This window comes from Notamacropus eugenii, chromosome 5 (genome assembly GCF_028372415.1).
Source record: "Notamacropus eugenii isolate mMacEug1 chromosome 5, mMacEug1.pri_v2, whole genome shotgun sequence".
NCBI lineage: Eukaryota > Metazoa > Chordata > Mammalia > Diprotodontia > Macropodidae > Notamacropus > Notamacropus eugenii.
This window is the reverse complement of record NC_092876.1, coordinates 229,928,791-229,950,244: the sequence shown is the minus strand read 5'-3', so window position 1 is coordinate 229,950,244 and position 21,454 is coordinate 229,928,791. Positions and strand designations below refer to the sequence as shown.

The window sequence follows — 21,454 nt, the reverse complement described above, 5'->3', positions numbered from 1 at the left end:
CTCTTCTCTTACACGTTTTAGCTTTGTTTTTCTGGAGCCCTTGTCTGATCATGCTGGAGTCTCGAGATAATTGTGGTCAAAGTTTTTAAGGGTAATAGCAGTAGCTTATTTAGTATTTTTGTATCCTGCTTCTACTTTTCATTTCATCTTCCCATCCTTTGAAGAAGAATAGATATCATTACCATTTTATGGATTGCATAGAGTGAGGCTCAAAAGATTCTCAAGGACAATTTGCCCAAACTCACAAGTTTAATTTGTGGAGGAATAATGATTGAGGCTCAGATTTCCTGAATCAAATTCTAATATGTTGTATTTTTTGGCCTAAGACTATGTCTCAATCCATTTTTTCCTCTACTGTGATTCTCTTTCTTTGCTACTCTCTTTCCTTCCAACCCTATTTACATGTCTGCAATCTAGAACTGAAGGGAACAACGAATTATTAAGGTTTTTTATTGAAAAGTTTTATATACTCTTAATTTTAAAAGTAGATGGAGTGTTTTATTTTTCTTTCTCTCAAAATAATGAAAAGGCCACCTTAAATTATGTTACCATTCACTTCTGGGTCCCCTCAGCAGAGCCCATTTTAGCTATATTTTTCCCTGATTTAAGCAGGCATTAGGTAGACTGCACTTGAATCTGATGGAAATAACCCCCTGAATTGAGTGCTATTCTCAAAATTATAGGGTTGAAAGAAATGACATTCTTTAGAAACTATTTATTCCATAAGGTAAATCACACTTAAAATATCCCAATATCATGCTGACCATTGTTATAGTTCCTTATGATCAATCTCCGAGGCTAAGGTATTTTTTTCCCTTATCAGTAAACTTGATCTCTCCTCACTGTAATTTCTTGGTAAACAGAAGTAGAGAATAACTAATCTTAATACACCTTGATACTTGAAAAGCCAAGAAACAATCACTGCGTCTTCCTTCAGCGTTGTCCCAATGATTTTTTCATTTAGACAAATTTATAAAAGGTTCAAATGAGAGCAAAACAAAGCAGCCTGAGATGCATGTTTACCCAGTCCACACTTTGAATCTCAAGTCACAAAGCATAATAGGTTTTGCCATTACACTACATTATACTACATATACCTGCTTCCAGCAGTAATGAGCAAAGCCATAAACAATCCTGCACCCTACATAAAGGGTCAGGGTCATCGTTCACCCTGAACAAATGTAACCACTTGATTAAGGATGCAAAGCCAGGGGTAGCTTCCCAAGGATATCATCCTAGGGTCCTCATTTCTATCTAATAATTTGTCTATGTGTCTATATAAATACAAATACATCATATTTTATAGAAGAGAATCAAATTAGGTATCTATTATCACTAAAAATAGAGTGGGATTGTGCAGAATGCAATATAATGTATGTGTATTTATGTCATCTATTCTCTCATTTCATGAAAGACGAGGGAAGCCTTATGTCAATATAGCTGTTATTTCATTCATTTATACTTAAAAAAATCAACTCTTTAGTAGAAATACAATTTCAGTTTGAAGAGAACTTGACAAAAATTGAAGAAGAGGTCCACTAGTATTTTACCACAAGGTGTATGGTAGGTTTGTTTTATTTTAATCTCCTCCTAGGAAATTTATTAAGTAATATTTTTAAAAGGTAGTGTTGCACTACTTCCCAACTTCTGTTAACACCTATCACTGCATGGAATAAACCATCAACAAATCAACATCCTGCACCTGTGTGACCTTGGACCAGTCACCTTACCTTCTGGGATTCATTTTCTGCATCTATAAAGTGGAGGATAAAACTCTAAGTACCACCTTCCTACATCACAAGACTGTTGTGAGCATATGAGATAACCGATAGGACAGTACTTCATAAATCTTGAAGCACTACAGAAATGTAAGATTAAGATTACAAAATTCACGGCAATTGCTTTTCAAAGCATTTCTGTATTAGGTAGGCAAGGAAATGAAATCATACATGAACATATGCATCCATAGCTACATGAAGAATAATAAGAAAACACACAATGGCCGCTTGTTGTTTTAAAGTATAGACTACTTCTCTGGTAACGAAGCACTATGAACTAGGAACATTTAATTATTCTTCATTAAAAGTAAGATTAAAAAAATAGATCTGAAGCAAAAATTTCACAGTAAAAATCTTAAATCTTAACTAGAAATACAAGACCATAGAAAAGGACTGCTAGTTTACTAGATAAATTGGATAATAAAATGAAATGGTTTAAAAATTAGGAAGATGGTTAGAAGCAGTAGTTTCTTGGAATTAAACACTGGACCAATAAAGGATTAAAGAAGCTTTCCAGTGTTTGCAAAGCACCTTAGTCTTTTTTACCTACAGTCAGCTTGTCAAAGACAACAATTCTCTTCCAGACAGGAAGTTCTTTTCATCTTCACTGGATTAGCAGTCATGTTTTATTAATTTTTTGTTGGCAGTGGTTTATTCTTTTTAATGCAGTAAAGACACTTTGGGGAAAGGGTGTAGTAGGGGCTATAGCTAAGGTTGGATAAACCTCGAGCTGCTGCAAGCCAAGTCACAAATGACATTATTATCCAATTACCAATCAAGCACACCTTCTTCTTATCCATACAAAACAGACATGAGGAAAATAGCAAGCAAATCTGTGAAAATCAAAGAGCTCATCTAGGGAGGGGTAACTTAAAATGAGAAACCAAATGCGCGGTATGGGCATTTGCATTAAAAGTTAGACAGTGACAAGAAAATGTAATTTTGACACCCACTCCAACCCTATGTTTAAGGTTCATTATTGATCAGCATTGGAAAAGTATACTGTCATTTATAAATTGGTCTAGATTTTCCTTCAGCAAAAGCTGGACTCAGTTTGGAAAATAATTTGAAAATTGGCCCAATATACACAGGTGGGATGGATACTTGGTACCCATATCATGGGTCTCTTTGGGGTGTCCCTGACTTACCTAAGAATACAGAGAATTTGTTTTAGAGTTTTGCCTGAAAAATAAAGGAAAGGAGAAGTTTAGTGGGCAATATTTAAAAGGGGGAAAATAAAGATAAAAGAATCAAGAGAAAGAGGTGGCAAATGGGGGAAAAAAGAAATAGAAGAGTTTTGGGCACAGGAGTTGTTTAAAAATAGCCAAAAAGAGAAATTCAACGAGGTGTAATGTATGGGACTGATTAATAAGCATATTATTCTAGGACAACAGTTAGGAAATCAGTGTTCTACATTCTTTTTAACAAATCTCATAAGAAAAAAACATCTAAACTGTATTAACAAATAGTAACACACTGTTAATAATGTATTTTCCCCTCAAGTTATTTGAAGAATTCTAATTACAGCCAGAATCTAGCAGTATAAATTGCTCCTCCTGCAGTACATGTAGGCTGTCACTGATATTTTATGAATAATAAATAATTCCTTAATTTAATTTTACATTTCAAACATAAAAATCACATTTCAATGTAGAACTGACAGCAATGTTAAGGTCATAGGCTAAAGGATGAAAATCCTCAACAATAAATCAATAGCACAGATGAAGCAAAACATATTCATTTTACTGACTACCTACCAATTCTCACTCCTTATCTTGCTGCTAACATTGACAGCCACGGGTCACGCAGGACATAGACTTGAAAGGCTAGATCTGGCCTGGCAGGAGAGCTCAGGGATGAGAAAAATTCAATGCTCATTTAGAGGGAAAGCAATATTGTCAAAAATGGCTGTGGCTATGGGGGTGGAAATAATTTCCAAAGTAATCACCAAATGTTCTTCCTCAAAGATATTTGGCTGAATGGATGGATAGATAGATAGACATATGGCAAAATATTGATACATAAATGAGCAGGACTTAGTGAGACTATTTTTGAACTGGGAAAAGAAATACTGAAAGCAATGTTTAAGGATGACAAGTCAACAGCATTTAGGATGCCTTGGGAAAAGGAAAGCTTGAAATTGAAAGAAAATATCTTAATGACATAGTTCTATGATGAGGACCCTAGAATGGAGTGGTACATAATCAATCACTAACCTCATCTTGAAAAATTGTCCTTCTAACCATCTGCCTCTTCCTTTCTATTACCACTCCTGAAGACTTGGCCTCCTGGTTTATGCAACCTCCTAGCAAACTTACTGCACCAAGGCTATATGCCATTGCATACTACTAAAAAAAAAAAAAAAAGCTTACATGTGATTTTCAGCTTGTCCTTCCACTGCTTGAAGATCTTTGATGTATTCTTATTTGATATTCCATAAATATTAAATGTCTGTCTGGTTTTGAGGTTCATCTTACCTTACATCATATATATATATATGTATATGTATATATATATATATATATATATATATACACATACATATGTATATGTATTTAATTCTTACTATTCCCCATTAAGAGTCCTTTGCTATAACAATCATCTCTCTTCTCTATCAGAATGTTACTCATTCTTTAAGGCCCACCTCTTATATAAAACTTTTCTACAAATGTTATCTCCAATTAATGCCCTTCTTTGCTGAATATTTACCACACTAAGCATCACAAAATTACAAAATCTTAGTTGGAATGAACCTCAGATATCTTCTAGTCTACTCTGTTACCAAAATAAAGCCTCTTTTTTCAAATAAATGATCACTCAAGTTTTACTTAAAGACCTTTAATGGGGGGTGCGGGGGGGGAGGCGATGGATCTAAGGACCTATTACTTCCTGCTGCAGTCCACTGCATTTCTGGGTAGTTCCAATTGCTAGATAGCTTCACCTTACATCACTCTAAACTTTCCTTCTATGAAACTCAAAAGATCATAAATTTTGAGATAAAAGGGACCTCAGAGATCATCTTGTCTAATTTCTCACATACTTCATGAATCCTATAATATTCCTGGTCAATCATCATATAATAAATTCATTCAATGATGGGAAATAAAGTGAATTATACTGATTTGGGCATCTCTAATTGTCAGAAAGTTCTTTCTAATACTGAGGTAAAAATCAGTCTTTCTTTAACTTCACATTTTTCCAAATTGGTGTGAATGGATTAAGAGTTTCCCAAGACTCTTTCATTATCTAGAAATGCCTCCATCTTCAGACCTCCTAAAAATCCTTCTTGGGGCTGAAAACAATGTATTGCTTTTCATTACTGACAGGAATAGGAGGCTAAATTGTTCATTCTGGCCACTGTTCTTCGCAGAGCCTATAATGTATTACTGATTTCCAAAAAGATACTCAGATCTTAGCTTAGTCCTAAGTAAAAAATGAATGTTCAACACAAATTACTTGGGAAAAACTCCATATTTGATAAAAACTTCTAGGAAAACTGAAGAACAATTGGAAGAAATTAAGTTTAGACTAACATCTTATGCCAAATACAATAAACTCAAATCAATATGTGACTTGAATATTAAAGACTTTGTTATAAAAAGAAATTAGAAAAGAATCAAATCTGATATCTACCATCACTACAAATAGCGCTGGAAGTACAGAAGGGGGAGATCTTAACCCACAAAAGGGATGAAGAAAAACACAAAAAAATAAAAGAATTGATTTTAACTGTATGAACTTGAAAAGTTTTTGCACAAATAAAATCACTATAACTAGTACAAGAAAGGAAGCTATAGATTGGGGAAATTTCTTTGCATCAAATAGCTCAATAAAGGCATGCTATCTAAATAAACATAGGGAACCAAAGCAAATATATAAGATCAAGAACCATTCCCTGTGGGTAAGTTGTCAAAGGATATGAATAAACAGTTCTCCAAAGAACCACTGTCTTTTAACAAACATATAAAAGATTGGTATGAATCATTAATAATGAGAGAAATATAAAAGCAACTCTGGGGTTTCACCTCAGACCCAGAAAATTGACAAAGATGACCAAATATGAGAATAATCAATGTTGCACGGATTATAGAAAGACATATACATTAATATGCTGTTGTTGTTGCTCTGAATTGTTCCAAATACTGTAGAAAACAATTAAGAATTATGCAAATTAAGTGACTAAAATGGCCATACCTTTTGGTCCAGATGTCCCACTATGAGACATATATCTTAAAAAGATGAAAGGCAGAAAGTTCTCATCTACATTAAAATAATTATAACAATACTTTCTCTAGTAGCAAAGAACTGGGGGAAAATGTAGACACCCACAAATTGGGGAATGGTTGTACAAATTTTAGCACATAGGTGTAATGAAATATTATTGGGCAATAAGAAATGATAAAGATGAAGAAAACAGAGAAGAATAGGAAGACATATGAAATGACATAAAGTGGAGTCAGCAGAATCAGTACTACCATAAGACTAGAACAATGTAAAAGGAAAAAACAATAACAACAAAAAATTGAGCGCAGTGTAATTAATAAGACCGATACTTTGAAAAAATATTAGAAAATACATCATACTCCACTGGAAAGGCTGTGGGTATGGGACACTACATATACTGTAAGACCTAGTTAATATGTTGGTTAGTTGGTCAATATATTGAACTACTTTTTTCCCTTTGCATTTTTATTATGTTAAAAGGGATAATAGGGAAAGAGGAGGATTATATTTGAAAATGAAGATGATATATAAAATGATATCAATAAAAATAAAATATGAAGCTTTGGACAATACTTTTTAATTGCTGGTATTATTGACATGATGAATACTACAAATTAGAATTAAGATAAGCAACAAAGAACCATTCCGAGGTTAGGTCAGATGATCTCTGACATGTTTTCCAGCAATAACATTCTGAGACCCCATGAATCTTACTATAAATATTGTCTATATAAAGGCCCGTGGAAATGGGCAGCAACTTTAACTGATGTTCAGCATTGAATTTTAAATGAAAGCACCTCTGTTTGTAGTGTAGTGAAATGAAAATCAATGAAAATTTAAGGGACCATTTTATATGGAACCCAACAGAAGAGCTAGATTTTAAAATAAGAAACTGTCACAGAATTCAGGTAGTGCCTTTCCTCTGGGATTATTTGCCATTTACTTGGCATATATCTAGTATATAAAAAGTTGTCTGTCTCTTGTTCCCTTAAAATATGACCTTCCTGTGAGTAGGGACCATGTTTTTTTAATTTTTCTTTGTATGTCTGGCACTTATGGTGGCACCTGGTTAATTGAAAGTGCTTAATAAATACTTTTTGACTGGCTCAATTAGGATAAAGTTTCAAATAATGAGGAGACCCTGCACATTTTATATCAACATTATGATGCCTTTAGAGTTTTGGTCTAAGATGTTTATCTGGAGAAGATGAGGGACTAGAATATTTCATTGACATTACTCTATGCAAGGACGAGTCACTAGATGGAAGAAGTTGGCTTTGAAAACATTCCTTCCCCATCCCAACCATTGTTTTTGTACCAAGGTTATACAGCTAACCAATCTGATCAATAAAAAATTCAAAATATATACCATAAGCCACAAGTTCATAAATCTAGACCTAGAAAGGACCTCAGAGGCCATTGGGTCCAACCACTTTATTTTGCAAATGAGGAAACTGAAGCATGTGGAGATTAGGTGATTGACCCAAGACCATGTAAGTAGTGAGAGTCAGAGGTAGCATTAGAACCGTGGTCCTTGGACTCCAGAACCATTGCTCTTTTCATTGTACCATACTACTTCATTTTCTATTATTCAGTTTTAAGGACAAGAAAGGAATGTGTATCTCTTTATCCTTTGTAGCTACACAATACTTTGGAGACTAGACCACAAACATGCATATGGAAATATATCAATAAATCCATACATATATATGTACACACACATATTAATGTGTGTATATATTTATTTATTTGCATAACTAGTTTAAATCAGCTACATGGTCTGGACAGAAAATGAGAGAAATTATTATTTCTCTCTTATACTAATAACCAACTAATATGGGGGAAATCCATGTTCCATGTCATTACCAATTAATCTTTAATCCCACTCTGCTAGTCTCCCACATATATTGAAATTGGTCTAGAGAATCCAATAGTCTATACAATAATCAGATTGAGTGGAGTCAGAGGCTATTCTTGAGGATGCTGGTTCAGGCTATTTAATCAGACAATCAATTCATAACTCCTGGAAGAGGGTAAATTTCCCACTGAGAACAATGATTAGCCTTGGGGGCTGCTTAGTTTAAGAAGCCTTCAATACTTGTCAAGACTATGAAACATAAGAGAGTGATTTTACCAAGTCAAGGTCTACATATTTAAAAATTATTTTGCTGATACCCCTTAAAAATGATTATATGAAGTAAAGGAAAGTAGTTCCCTCCCTTAGCATTTGGCCTGTTTGTTATAGTCTGGATTGTGTTTGTCCTCCATTGCTGAAGAAGACCATGCCATCAGAGAAATGATGACATGACTTGCACTTGACTTTGTTTTGAGTGAGGAAAGGCTGTGCAGATCACCAGTCTCACTTCTCCTCCACAGCCATCTGAATCCTGTGACCAGATATTCATCAGGATGACTGGAGATGACCCAGGATGCACTGGGAGACCTTGGCCCCTTTAGGCCAAGGAAAGGAAAGGAAATGAAAGGGGAAAGGAAAAAGGAAAAAGGAAAGAAAGGACAGAAAAGGATAGGAATGGATAGGAAAGAAAAGGAAATGAGAAAGGAAAATGAAAGAAAGGATAGAAAAGGAAAGGAAAGAAACTATCCAGTAAAACCCAGTCAACTGGGCATCTTTTGGCCATTTAAATTTACCTTCCTTTGGAGAGGAGAAGGAAGGGGAGGGGGAGGCAGACAGGAGAGGAGGAGTTGAATTACCCAGCTAGCTGGGTCTCCATTCAGCTAACTGTGTCTGCTCACAGGATTGTGTTCATCCTTTGTTGCTGAAGAAGACCATGCCATCAGAGAAATGATGACACGACTTGCACTTAACTTTGTTTTGAATGAGGGAGGGCTGTGCAGATCACCAGCCTCACTTCTCCAGAGCCATCTGAATCCATAGTAGACACAGCTGGCTGAATGAGGACCCAGCTAGCTGGGTAACTCAGCTCCTCCTCTCCTGTCTGCCTCCCCCTCCCCTTCCTTCTCCTCTCCAAAGGATGGCAAATTTGGATGGACAAAAGATGCCCAGTTGACTGGGTTTTACTGACTAGTTCCTTCCCTTCTCTTCCCTTCCCTTCCCTTTCTTTCCTGTCTTTTCCTTTCCCAAAACCTTAAACCTACTGCACTCTGAAGCTGGGACGCTAATGGGTGCCTGCCTAAGGGCTCTTTCTGGACCCTCCTAGCTTTAGAGTGATTATCAATAGTAATTGCTGCTGTTTCCCTGATATCTTTCTTTTTCTTGGCTTCATTAAAGGGGCCATGCCCTGGCTACTTCTTAGACAGTTCTATTCTAGGAATGGGCATTGCCTCACCCTGAGTGAGTACCTGCAAAGACCTTGGCCTAAAGGGACCAAAGTCTCCCAGTACGTCCTGGTTCATCTCCAGTCATCTTGATGAATATCTGGTCACTGGATTCAGATGACTCTGGAGAAGAAGTGAGGCTGGTGACCTGCACAGCCCCCCCTCACTCAAAACAAAGTCAAGTGCAAGTCATGTCATCATTTCTCTGATGGCATGGTCTTCTTCGGCAATGAAGGATGAACACAGTATGGTCTGGAAAGCTCACAAAAGCAGAACACTGGACTACAAGACCCAAATGTGCTAAAAAGTGTACTGCATTTCCCAAGCACCTATCCTGAGTCAAACTGCCAGCTACCTTCCTTCTTTCCAGTTATAGTTAGCTTAGGATCCACATAAGACAACTATTCACATTAAAAAATGTAATTTAAAAACTGAATACAGTTATTCTATGATTGTGAATACTGTGAATCTTTACTGTGAATGTAAATACATGTTCAATGTGACTATCAACCAATTTCTAATCCTACTATGTTACCCTCTCTCAGATACTAAATTAGTCTAGAGAGTCCAACAGCCATATATTACCAATGCTTCTGAAAAGGACACATAAACAATAAAATATCTTGTGGCCTCATTTACCATCCCTTTGACTTCATCCTTTCCCTAGCCACTATTCCCTTCTATGTGTTACATCCTCTCATTAGAACATAAGTTTTATGAAGACAGTAAGTGTATCACTTTTGTTTTTGTATCTCCAGCATTTAAAATTGTGCTTGGTATGCAGTAGGCATTTAATAAATGCCTATTTTCAATCAATCATTCATCTCCATTCTCATTGTACTTAGTCTAACTGAAGCCCTTTTCACCACATATAAACTTAACTTGCTTACGAGTCTTTCCCCTCTCCTACTTATTCTGCACATGAAAAAAGTCTTCCTAATAGGGAACCCTCATCATGTCTCCTTATTGCTCAAAAACACTCAGTGGCTTCTACTGCCTCCCAAAATAAAGTTGAAAATCTTTAAACAGGCATTTCTTGACCACCCATATACTTCAAACCTTATTTTATACTACTCCTCTTCATGCATTTTGAATTCCAAACCAAACTGATTCTTTACTCTTCCCATTTGCCCCTCCATCTGCTAATATTGTCTCCTATACTTCAGAAAAATTGCCCTCTTCCCATTTTTACCTGTTGAAACTCTTCTACCAAGACCAATTCAAGTACCACCATTTACATGAATCCATAGCCAGAAGTAAGTAATCTTTACTTTCAATGAACATGCATAGAATTTCTTAAAATTTCCCTGTGTACTTTTTTTTTTTAACCTATCTGCTCCACATTCACTGGATCAGTGGATTTTGGGGTTATAAAAGTCCTCAAACTACTTTGTCTAATTATCTCAAGTTACCTAAAAAGAAACTGAGTCTCAGAGGAATGAATTTATTTGCCCAAGGTTACAAAGAAATGAATCAATTCATAAGCACTTTTTTGAACTTACATAATGATCAACATAGGCATAATTTACTAACATGTCAGTAGATAAAGACTAGCCAACTGAAAGACAAAATTTTCCAAAATGTTGGGTAAACTTTTACTACTTATTAAAAAGAAAATAAGTATACAATTCAATTAGCTTTATAGACAACTATATCTTCCTCCTGTCCTAGTATACCATATGAAAGCTAAGAGACACTAAGTAGAGTTATCTGCAAAGACACTGATGCATATTAATCTTTTTTTCCCCATAGCGTAAATTCTGGGATACAAGTTGTTTTGCCTTTGTATTATCCCCTGTGCCTAGAGCAGAACTTTGCACAATGTATATTCTATAAAAATGTTTGCTGAATAAAGAATTTCCCTTCTCTCTTCAGAAATACAAATCCTGTTTGCCACGCTCTGGCCATGGTGCTGAATATAAGAAGAGACATCAACCTGGTACTCACTGCTAATTTTATCTCTAGTCTTTGATGTCACCAACTAAACCAGATCAAACCAAACCAAATAAAAAAATTTAATTTGCTTATCAAGGCTAAGTCAGTCACTTCCATTCAGTATATTTTATTATTTAGTAAAATGGAAATTTTGTCTTTCGAAATTCTATAATAATTATAACTTGAGCCAAATATTAAAAAGCAATTATTTCTCAATAGGTATTCTTCCTATTAAGTTTCTAATAAATTAAGGCATATATATATAGGTACATAATTTATATTTAAAATTAAATTTTTGATAGGAGATTGCTAAAAATTGATACTGGCATCAGTTGGGAGCTTGAGGCTTTGCAGACTTTTTATACTATATTGAATGGAGATAAGGAAAGTACAGCATTTCAGTATCTAATTTCACAGAGTCATGTAATGGGACAAATTCATCCACAAACTATTCATCTTGAAAAGAGTGATATATCCTTTTCGATTATTTACTTCTTAATTAAATCAGAAAATTTTAGCTTCTAAGTTAACTTATTAACAAAGAAACCAATCTTTGTGCAGCTAGGTGGTGAGCATCAGCATGCAATATTAACCAAGCCTACTTTCTGGTTTATTTTTCCATTTTATGATTTTCCCAAATTGCTAAAGATACTTTTAAAAAAAATATACCTTTAAATACCAAAGCTATTCAATATTTAAAAGTGCCTAATTCAATAGGTTAGTTTATATAGAGTAATATAAGTAAACTTTAACCAGGGGATTGTTTGAGCAGAGACTAGCTGAATGTTAATAAACACTTTCAACGAGATTATTCTTTAAAGACTCCCCCACAGGAAGAAGGAGTTCTTAATATCAATTCAAAGAATTACAGTTAAGAGGCTATTTGATTAAATTGCCATCCTCTTGAAAAAATGTTATCTCCCATATTTGCTGGAGTTAAAATGCCTCCAGAATGAAATGAAATAAACATGTTTTTTTCACTGAGCAACTCTCATATTTGCTCTTATGCAGGTGGAATAATCTGGACTTCAACTCACAAAAAACTGTATTTCATTTTTCTCTTGTAATTCTTACAGCACAAAACTAAAGGCTTGGGCTTTCTACAACCACCTAATGAATCTCTGAGGCTGTGATTGATTTTTGTGATTTTTAACTAACCAGTTTTCCTTTCCTGTAGTTTTATACATGCTGTCAAGGGGCTACGCTTGTTGCCTACCAAATAGCTTATTTTTCAGGTACATATGCTATCAATTACAGAAATGCCTGAATAAATAAGCGAAAAACACAACTATTAATATACTAGAAACTGACAAGGTTGAAAAAGTGTATAGTTAGACTAAGCTGCATCCATTAGCCTTCAGGCAAGGATATACAAAGTACTTCAGAAACAGAATAGCTAATGTCTTGCTTTTGAAAATCTGTATGAGATAAATCTTAAGTCAGAATTAGCTATAAGACAGTGAAATATTTTCTCCAATACAAATAATTCTGTATCCCATATCTTTTTTCTTATTATTTAATCTGCAACATGGATGACCATGGATGAGTTATTTAACTTCTGCACTTCTGTTGCATCCTATCTATAAAATAAAGGAGTTAGACCAGATGATCCCTATGTAACTTTTCTATGACTCTAAGTGGTTATCTAAACAATCTCAAACTATTTTAAATTTATATCATTTAATAAACATGTAGTAGAGTTAGAAGGGAATATTAGTGGGAGCCAGGGGTAGGGAACCTGAGGCCTCAAGGATGAAAACAAATCATTGAAAACTATACTTAATAATCAATTAAATGGCTGATTGAAGGCTCACAGCAGGGATGGGGAACCTGTGGCCTTGAGGTCACATGTGGTCCATCCCTGATGTGAGCCTTCAATCAACCATTTAATTGATTATTAAGTATTATTTTCAATTTTTTGTTTTCATCCTACAAATTATAAATTACTACACCACTGTAAAAGTTCAGTGGCTTGTTACATAAACGCATATTTTATATGGAAAATTAAATGGGAGTACTAGATTATGTAATGATTTTCTATGGTATTCATCAAGGAAATATGCCTCTTGTTCTCAGATATTGGTATTGGGGGATATAATATCCCCATATTTTATTGGATAACACAGGAGACTTCCTGTATGTAGTTAACAGTTCAATAAGCATAATTTAACTCATATTTATTCATTTTGGTTTTGTTAAATTGAGCTGTGTTATAACAGGGTTTTAATATATTCTGTAACTGTAGCTGTTTCTGGATGAATTTAAAGAGAACACCAAGAAGAAGGAAATTACAGTAACCTAGACAGAAGATAATAAAGAAATTGCTTAAATAGGAGGAGAATCATCATAATGGATTCCCAAGTTTCCTTCAGAAACAAGATGAATATGGGCCATACCATCAACTCCCTTGATTTCTTAGTTAAAATAAATACCAATTTTTAAAGGCAATAGCAGATACTGTGGTCTGATGCTGGTGGTATATAAATTTTTAGGAAGTACTTTCTATCATAACTTACACATTTCCCTCAGTTACCTCATTAGTGTATTGAATAATGCCTGTGCTAATTTTGGCTAACAACACCAAGAAAACACAGGTGCTCCCTCAGCCATCACCACACCATCCATATGTGGAACCATCAGTTACAACAAATGGAGAAGTTTTGAATACTGTGGATAAGTTCACTCACCTTGGTAGTATACTTTCCAAGGATGCTCACATTGATAATGAGGTTGATGTACACATTGCCAGAGCTAGCTCAGTCAAACTTGAAAGGCTCCAAAGGAAAGTGCAGGAGAGAAGAGGTATTAGACTGACTACCAAACTGAAGGTCTACAGAACCATTTGGGTTGACCTCATTGTTGTATGTCTGTGAAACCTGAACAGTCTACCAGTACCATGCCAGGAAACAGAATCACTTCTATTAGAATTGTCTTATGAAGATTCTGAAGATCATCTGGCAGGATAAGGTAGCAGATACTGAGGTCCTTTCTTGAACTAAACTGCCAAGCATTCAAACTCTACTTCAGAGAGTACAATTTCAACGAGCTAGCCACATTGTTTTAATACAAAATGTATGCTTGCCAAAAAGACTATTTTATAGAGAATTCACACAGGGTAAGTGTTCCCATGGTGGTCAGAAGTGATACAAGTACACTCTCAAGGTCTCTTTTAAGAACTTTGGGATTGATTGTGTGACACTGGAGACACTGGCACAGGACTGCTCAGCAAGGTGTGCCTTCATCAGAGAAGGTGCTGTGCTCTATAAGCAAAGCAGAATTGAAATAGCTCAAAAGAAATGCAAGATGCACAAATTTAGAGAATCCAACCCAAATGTTCACATGGGCTATTTGTTCGTGACCTGTGGTATAACAGTCTGTGCTTGTATTGGTCTCATCAGCCACAGTCAGACACACTGAAACTTGACTCTAAGATAGTGGTGTCATTTTGATCCTCTACAAGAATGAAGGATAACAACCAACCAACCAATTTTAAATTAAGTAGGTTATAATCAAAGGAGGAAAATATGATGAAATATAGAGTTTTTAGCTTTGTATTGTCAATAGGTCAAGCCCTGCCTCTGACACATTCTGGTTGGCATTTAGCCTTTCAGAGTCCCAGGCAACTAAGACTATGAATTATAGAGAAATGGCTGAGAGAATTCAAATGAAATCCCAAGTCAGAATAAAACAACAGCAACAATAACTTGACCTGATAATTTAAATTTTTTTAGTTTATAATTTTTATAATAAGCATTTTCTTGTCCTTTTGTCTTTACTTCTCTGGTACTAATTTTGTTCAACTGAGTTGAAAAGAATATTTTCATGAGACTTATGATACCTAGGACTAATTCTCAGCACTAACTAGTTGCGTGTTTAGTGCTTGGGAAGGTTAACCTGAACCCAGGAAGAGAAGCAGGGTAGAATAAAACAAAAAAATACACATCAAGTGGCTTTGTGAGCTTTAGGAAGTCATTTAACATCTTTGAGATTTATTTTACTCATCTATAAAAAAATAAGAGTTTGGCTTAAACTTTAAATGTCATTTCATCTTTATGCGTCAATGTTCCTATCTTGTAAAATGAATATAATAATGGCTCTACTATGATGAGAAAGTGAAATAGTGGATAGAGGGAAAATGTTGAAAGCATTACATAAATATATAAAAACTACAGAAATAGAAATTATTATTTTTACTCAGATTTCCCTGGTCTTAACAAATCATAATAAAAACAATAACCAGATGCTTTATAAAAAATTTTACCATTGAGATAGTAAACCCTTCTTTCCATTTTAATATCCCAAGAATGCTACTCTAAATTGATAACAACAAATTGGATATTTGCTTCTCTTGAGTGTTTTTGTTTAGTTATATGGTGCTTGCATTATTTTTGTATACATCCTGTACATGTATCTGTGTTGTCTCCCCCTTAGAATGCAAGCTATTTTATTTCACTTTCTTCTTTGCATCCGCAAGGCCTAGCAGAGTGTCTGACATATAGCAGATGTTTTATAAATGTTTGCTAATTGATTGACAACTGTCTTAAATTCCCCTGCCAGATATACTCTAATTCCCCTTCTTGCAACAGTTTTCCTCTATGATGGAGTTTACTTCCTTGCATGCAAAAAATTAATTCTAGAAAATTTATCAAGTGAAATTTGAATTAGATTTTTACAATGTTGAGTACTGGCTGAACTCTAGTAATGATTTTTTTGTAAGGGAAAGAATAGTTTTCAACACATATAATCACTTCTTAAATTAGAAATTTTATGAATTCAGGTCTTTGCATGAATATTTTTGTGATGCTTTGAGATTTGTAGGGGGAAAATATGCCAGGCAGCATGGTAGAGTGGATTAAAGCTAGCCTTGAAGTTGGGAAGACATTACATGAGATGCTGCCTCTGACACTTGTAGTCCCAACTAAGGCAAGTCACAACGTATTAGTGCTGGAGGCAACTCCTTAAGACTCGAAGTTATAGATGAGCTGCCTATTTGCATGGTGGATTTTCCAAATGGGAATAAAAGAAGCAAAGGAGGAAATAAGATATCTAAGAATCAAGGATTTAATACTTCATGTGTGTCCTAAAATAATTTTTACATGGGAAAATTATAGGTTTCAAATATATGGATGAAATTAATAAATGACCATTTCTGAGGTTCTAGATAATGATAAAGGGGAGCGAGACTTGCCCAAAGTCACATGGGGATAAAGAGGGCATCGGAGAAAATTTCAAGCAAAACCGAAAATTTAACCTATTTTGAACACTAAAATAATTATCAAGTATAATAAATATTTGAAACACATTTAATATTCTTAGTGAGGAAAAACATCAGTACCACTGAAATTCTCACAAAGTGTTTCTTCATATTCCATAGAACCCTAGGTTTACACTAAATATAGTTTAGGAAATGCTGCTTTATAAAGGAAGTTGAAATAGACATGTAATATTATACAAGAATCATTTAATGATTTCTGCTCACCAGGATCACATGTAGAATCAGAACATATGATATAACTCATTACAGATGAATATACTGTACAACTGACAGGCTTAATATCATTGACAATATTATAGATTTGGAACTAGAAGAGACTTAAGAGCTGAATCCCTTAATTTTACAGATGAAGAACTGAGGCTTATATTATTTACCCAGGGACACATAGCTAATAACAATATGGGGTAGCATTTGAACCTCCATCTTCCTGCATTCTGTCCATTATACCAGTCTGCCTCTTGGCTTGTTTTGCCCATTAGGTGGGAGATGTTCTTATCTACATTTCTTCTTTCCTACAAACTAGAGAATAAATAAAAAGAAACTATTTTAAAAAAACTCTTCCAGATAACATAATAGATATGAGTCATTGTACTCCTCATTAAAGACAAAGACAATAGAAGATGTGCATTAAAAAGTTTGAAAGAAAGTGTCAAGTATACACATGGATTTGAAGGTGATCTCACCGTTTACAGGAAAAGGAACCTTGTGCTAAAATAATCACACAGAAAATGTTCTTTGGATAACACCATCTTGTAGCACAGATCAATATCTATTTTAGAGATCTAATACAGAGGCAAATTAGGTCTGAAATGAAGCAATGAATAGAGTGAACAATCATGGTAATACATATATATTGATCCTAAATATAATTACTTACACAAGGTTCAAGTCTCATTAGGAAAATTATTTTTAATCTTGTGAATCTGGTCTTTGTATACTTTATCTAAAACAAAAGTGTAGAAACATTTAGCCCTTGCATTAATTTCATCAACTCAAATAAACTTCCCATTGATCCTAAATAATAAAAATACCAGATGATTGATTTTGCTAGAAATATACCTCCATGAAAATCTCTCTCTCCATACATACACATACACACACATATATATGCATATATATAACAAATGTTTATTGAAAGGGTGCTATATGTAAAGTGCTTTCCTCTAGGAAAGACAACACAAATGTAAATAAACAGTAAAAAATGCAAGAACTTAAGGTAAGTACAAACTTTAAAGAAAGTTCAAAGGAAGGAGACATTTATTTAAATTTGCAGATCAGAGAAGGCTTCTTGGATGAGGCAGCATTTGAGCTCGGCCAAGAAGTAGGGCTAGGGTTTCAACAGGCAGAGATGGGATAGTAGAGTAGGAAAGGGGAGAAGGGTGGAGTTGAGGATGGGGGTGGGGGAGAGAATTCCAGTTTGAAAAAACAGCATCACCAAAGGCATAGAGTAGGAGAGAATAGGTTATTTGGGGAATCGGTGAGTATGAATGTACGAGTGTGAGTATGAACCTGAAGAGATATCTTGGAGCCTAATAAGGGAAAGTCCCAAACCCCAGGCTGTGGAATTTAGACAATTTACAGTAGGCAATGATAAGTTATTAAAGTTGTTTTTTTTATTCCAGAGAGCAACTTAATCAGAAACATATTTTAGACAACTGAATTGGTGCCTAAAATGGTAAGGAAAAAGGTTAGAGGCAGGGAAGCAAGTTAGCCCAGTGAATGGTATTCAATACTTAAACTAGGGTAATATGGTGGCAATAGGAATACAGAAGAAGGAACAAAGAGATGGAAGATACCTTCCAGAGATAGAATTGACAGAACTTTGTGACTAACTGGACTGGCAAAGTGAGGGAGAAAGAAAAATACAAAATGACTTCAAGATTTTTACATTAGCTAACTAGGAGAATGGTGGTACCACAAGGTAACTCAGAAGTTGGTTTAAGAAGAAAATAATTCACTTTTCTAATCTGTAAATGAGGAGATTAGACTATATGGCCTCTAGAGTTCTTTCCAGGTCTAAATATATGGTTCATTCATTTTAGACACATTGAATACCTTCAACACAACCAAGTAGGACTTTCTAGCAGGCATTTGCAAATATGGAAATAAAGGTGTTTCTTCTTAAATCAAAACTGTAGATAATACATGAACTTAATAGCTGATGCCAAAACAATGGATGAGATCACTATGGAAGGAGGTATAGAAAGTGAAGACATCCAAGGATACTAGAGTATTTCCTGATTTAGGGACTTGAAGGAGAAAGAGCCATTAGTGAAGAAGATAGAGAAGTACATAGATAGACAATCAAGGGAATACAAAGTCACAGAACAAAAGGGAAAAAAGAGGTTCAAAAAGAAAATAATGGTCAACAATGCTAGAGGCAAGAGAGGTAAAAGAAAAAAAACATGGAAATGGTCATTGGAATCAGCATTCAGGTTACTGGAGGTTAACGATGACCTAGATTCAGTATTCATGAAGGGAGACATCTAATTCCAAGAGATTAAGAGTAAACTGGTGATGAAGAAATGGTAGTGAACAAGTAAAAGTGTGAGTATATTCCACTTTCATCAAGTTTAACGGCTAAGGGATGGAATTAAAGGGAATTTTTTTTCATGTGCCTTCAAAGAATGGGGATATTATTATATGCAGAGGGAAAGAAAGAAATTAGTGAAAAGGGAAAGATTGAATATGTAAGAGCACATGCATATGTAAAAAGAAAATGATTGACAAAGTAAGGTTCTTTATGGAAGAACTGTTTTCTGACTCTCAATACAAAAAAAAAACCCATCTGATTTAGATCAGAATATAAAACAACTCATTTATTCAACTAATATTTACTGAGAACCTACCATGTGCCAAACAGATGGTATACTGCCAGGGATAAAAAGATGAATAAAGACAGTTCAGTTCCTCAAAGGAGCCTATAATACAAGGTGAAATGTACTAAGTTCCCAGAAAAGTTCAAACAAAATTCTATAAAAATTCAGACACAGAAGAGATTGCTTTTGACTTAGGGAATCAGGGGAAGATTTTATGGAGAAAAAGACATTATTCATATTTATACCTAGACCACTACTCTGATGCCATCAGAAATACTGATCATTTACTAATAGCATTTAAATATCCATTTAAAGTTTACAAAACGCTTCACATATAATTACCCCTTTTGATTCTCACAACAACCCTAAGAAGTGGATGCAATTATTATCCCATTTTACAGATGAGGAAACTGAGGCTGGTGGTAACTTGTCATGGTCACATAATGAAATCTCTAGAGCAGGATCTGAACTCAGGTCTTTCCAAGTCCAGAACTTTCTGCTTCACCAACTAGCTGCCCCTACCAAGAAATGCTATTTTTCAGTTGTTACCATGAGTTCATTTCACTCCAGTCCTAGGTTCTCTGGAAGGAAATAAAGGGAGTATGACCAGAAAAAGCAAAAAATATGACCTTGCCTTCAAGAAGCTTATAACAATCGTGATGAAAACAAGTTTGTGGAGAAAAGACTAACACATAGGAAAGCAAAGAAAAGAAAGATAAATGCCATGTTGGGTGGTGGACATTGCTGAGAAGATCAAACAGAGCTAAAATACTTAGAACATTTAAGAGGCAGCTGGTGGTGCAGTGGCTGCAAGAGTGGCGAACCAGTGGCCTCAAGGCCACATGTGGCCTTCTAGGTCCTCAAGTACTTTGTCAAAGGGCTTCACTTGAGGACCTAGAGGGCCACATGTAGCCTCTAGGCTGCAGATTCCCCACCCTTGGGCTAGAGCACTGGGACTGACGTCAAGGATACTGATATTCAAATCCAGCCTCAGACACATTAACTATATATCCCTGAGCAAGTCATTTAATTTCTGTTTGCTTCACTTTCCTCAAATGTTAAATGAGGGTAATGATAGCACTTACCTCTCAGGGTTATTTTAAGGATCAAATTAACTAATACTTGTAAAAAGCATGTAATACAGCACTTAGCACATAGTAGGCATAAACAAACAAATTAATAATTTTAACAAATAAATAAATGCTTTTTCCATTCTCTTCCCCTTCCTTTGACCAAGGATGTGGATCCTGAAAGATAGGTAGTATCTGGCTTGGCCAAAGGGAAGGTGAAAGGAATTCCAGAATAGTGGGGCAACACAAGAAAAATGGTACGATGGAAAGGAGAATGTGTCTCCCTGGGACAGTAAAGAAATTGGCCAGATAAGAGTAAAATAGTGAAAGTCCTTAAAAGATGAGTAGGAAAATCTATACTTCAAGTAGTAGGACATGAGAAGTTTGAAGTTTTGTCTTTTTTAAAATTTGAAGAGATTAGAATGATAGTTAAAAGAAGGAAAGAAGCAGTGGTATTAGAGAAAAAAGAGCCTAATATTGTGTTGGAGAGTTAAGAGATGGTTATAACACTTCAGATGGAAGGTTGTGAAAAGGCCTAAAACAAGATGATAGCAATTGGTGTTTGAGGGGAAACAACAAACACTAGAGATAAGATAAAAATAGAAACTGAGCTGGTAGCTGACTGGTTGGGGTAAAGGAAAGAGAGAGAAATCAGAATTTAAGTACTGGAGTGAATGAAATTAATGGACAGAAGCTTGGAAGTTGTCTCCAGCAGATGAAAAGCATATTTTAAAATGTTCACTAGTAGTATAGAAATGCAGACAACAATATCTAGAACTTGTTTGAGATTATTATTTCATTTTATTTTTATTCAAGTAAAAAGAATATGAATTATTACCTTTGGGGTATGAAACTGTGCATACCCTTTGACCCAGCAATACGACTTCTAGGTCTGTATCCCAAAAAGATCATAAAAAAGGGAAAAGGACTCACATGTACGAAAATATTTATTATAGCAGCTCTGTTTTTTTGTGGTGGCAGAATTGGAAATCAAGGGGGATGCCCATGAACTGGCAAATGGCTGAACAAGTTGTGGCATATGAATGTAATAGAATA

At 35.0% G+C, this 21,454-nt stretch overlaps 1 protein-coding gene across 2 annotated transcripts in view; it reads right to left on the bottom strand.

Annotated features, from left to right (window-relative positions):
- Positions 1-21,454, bottom strand: part of CERS6 (ceramide synthase 6) — a 291,305-nt gene that overhangs the window by 88,517 nt on the left and 181,334 nt on the right. The window lies entirely within an intron of this gene.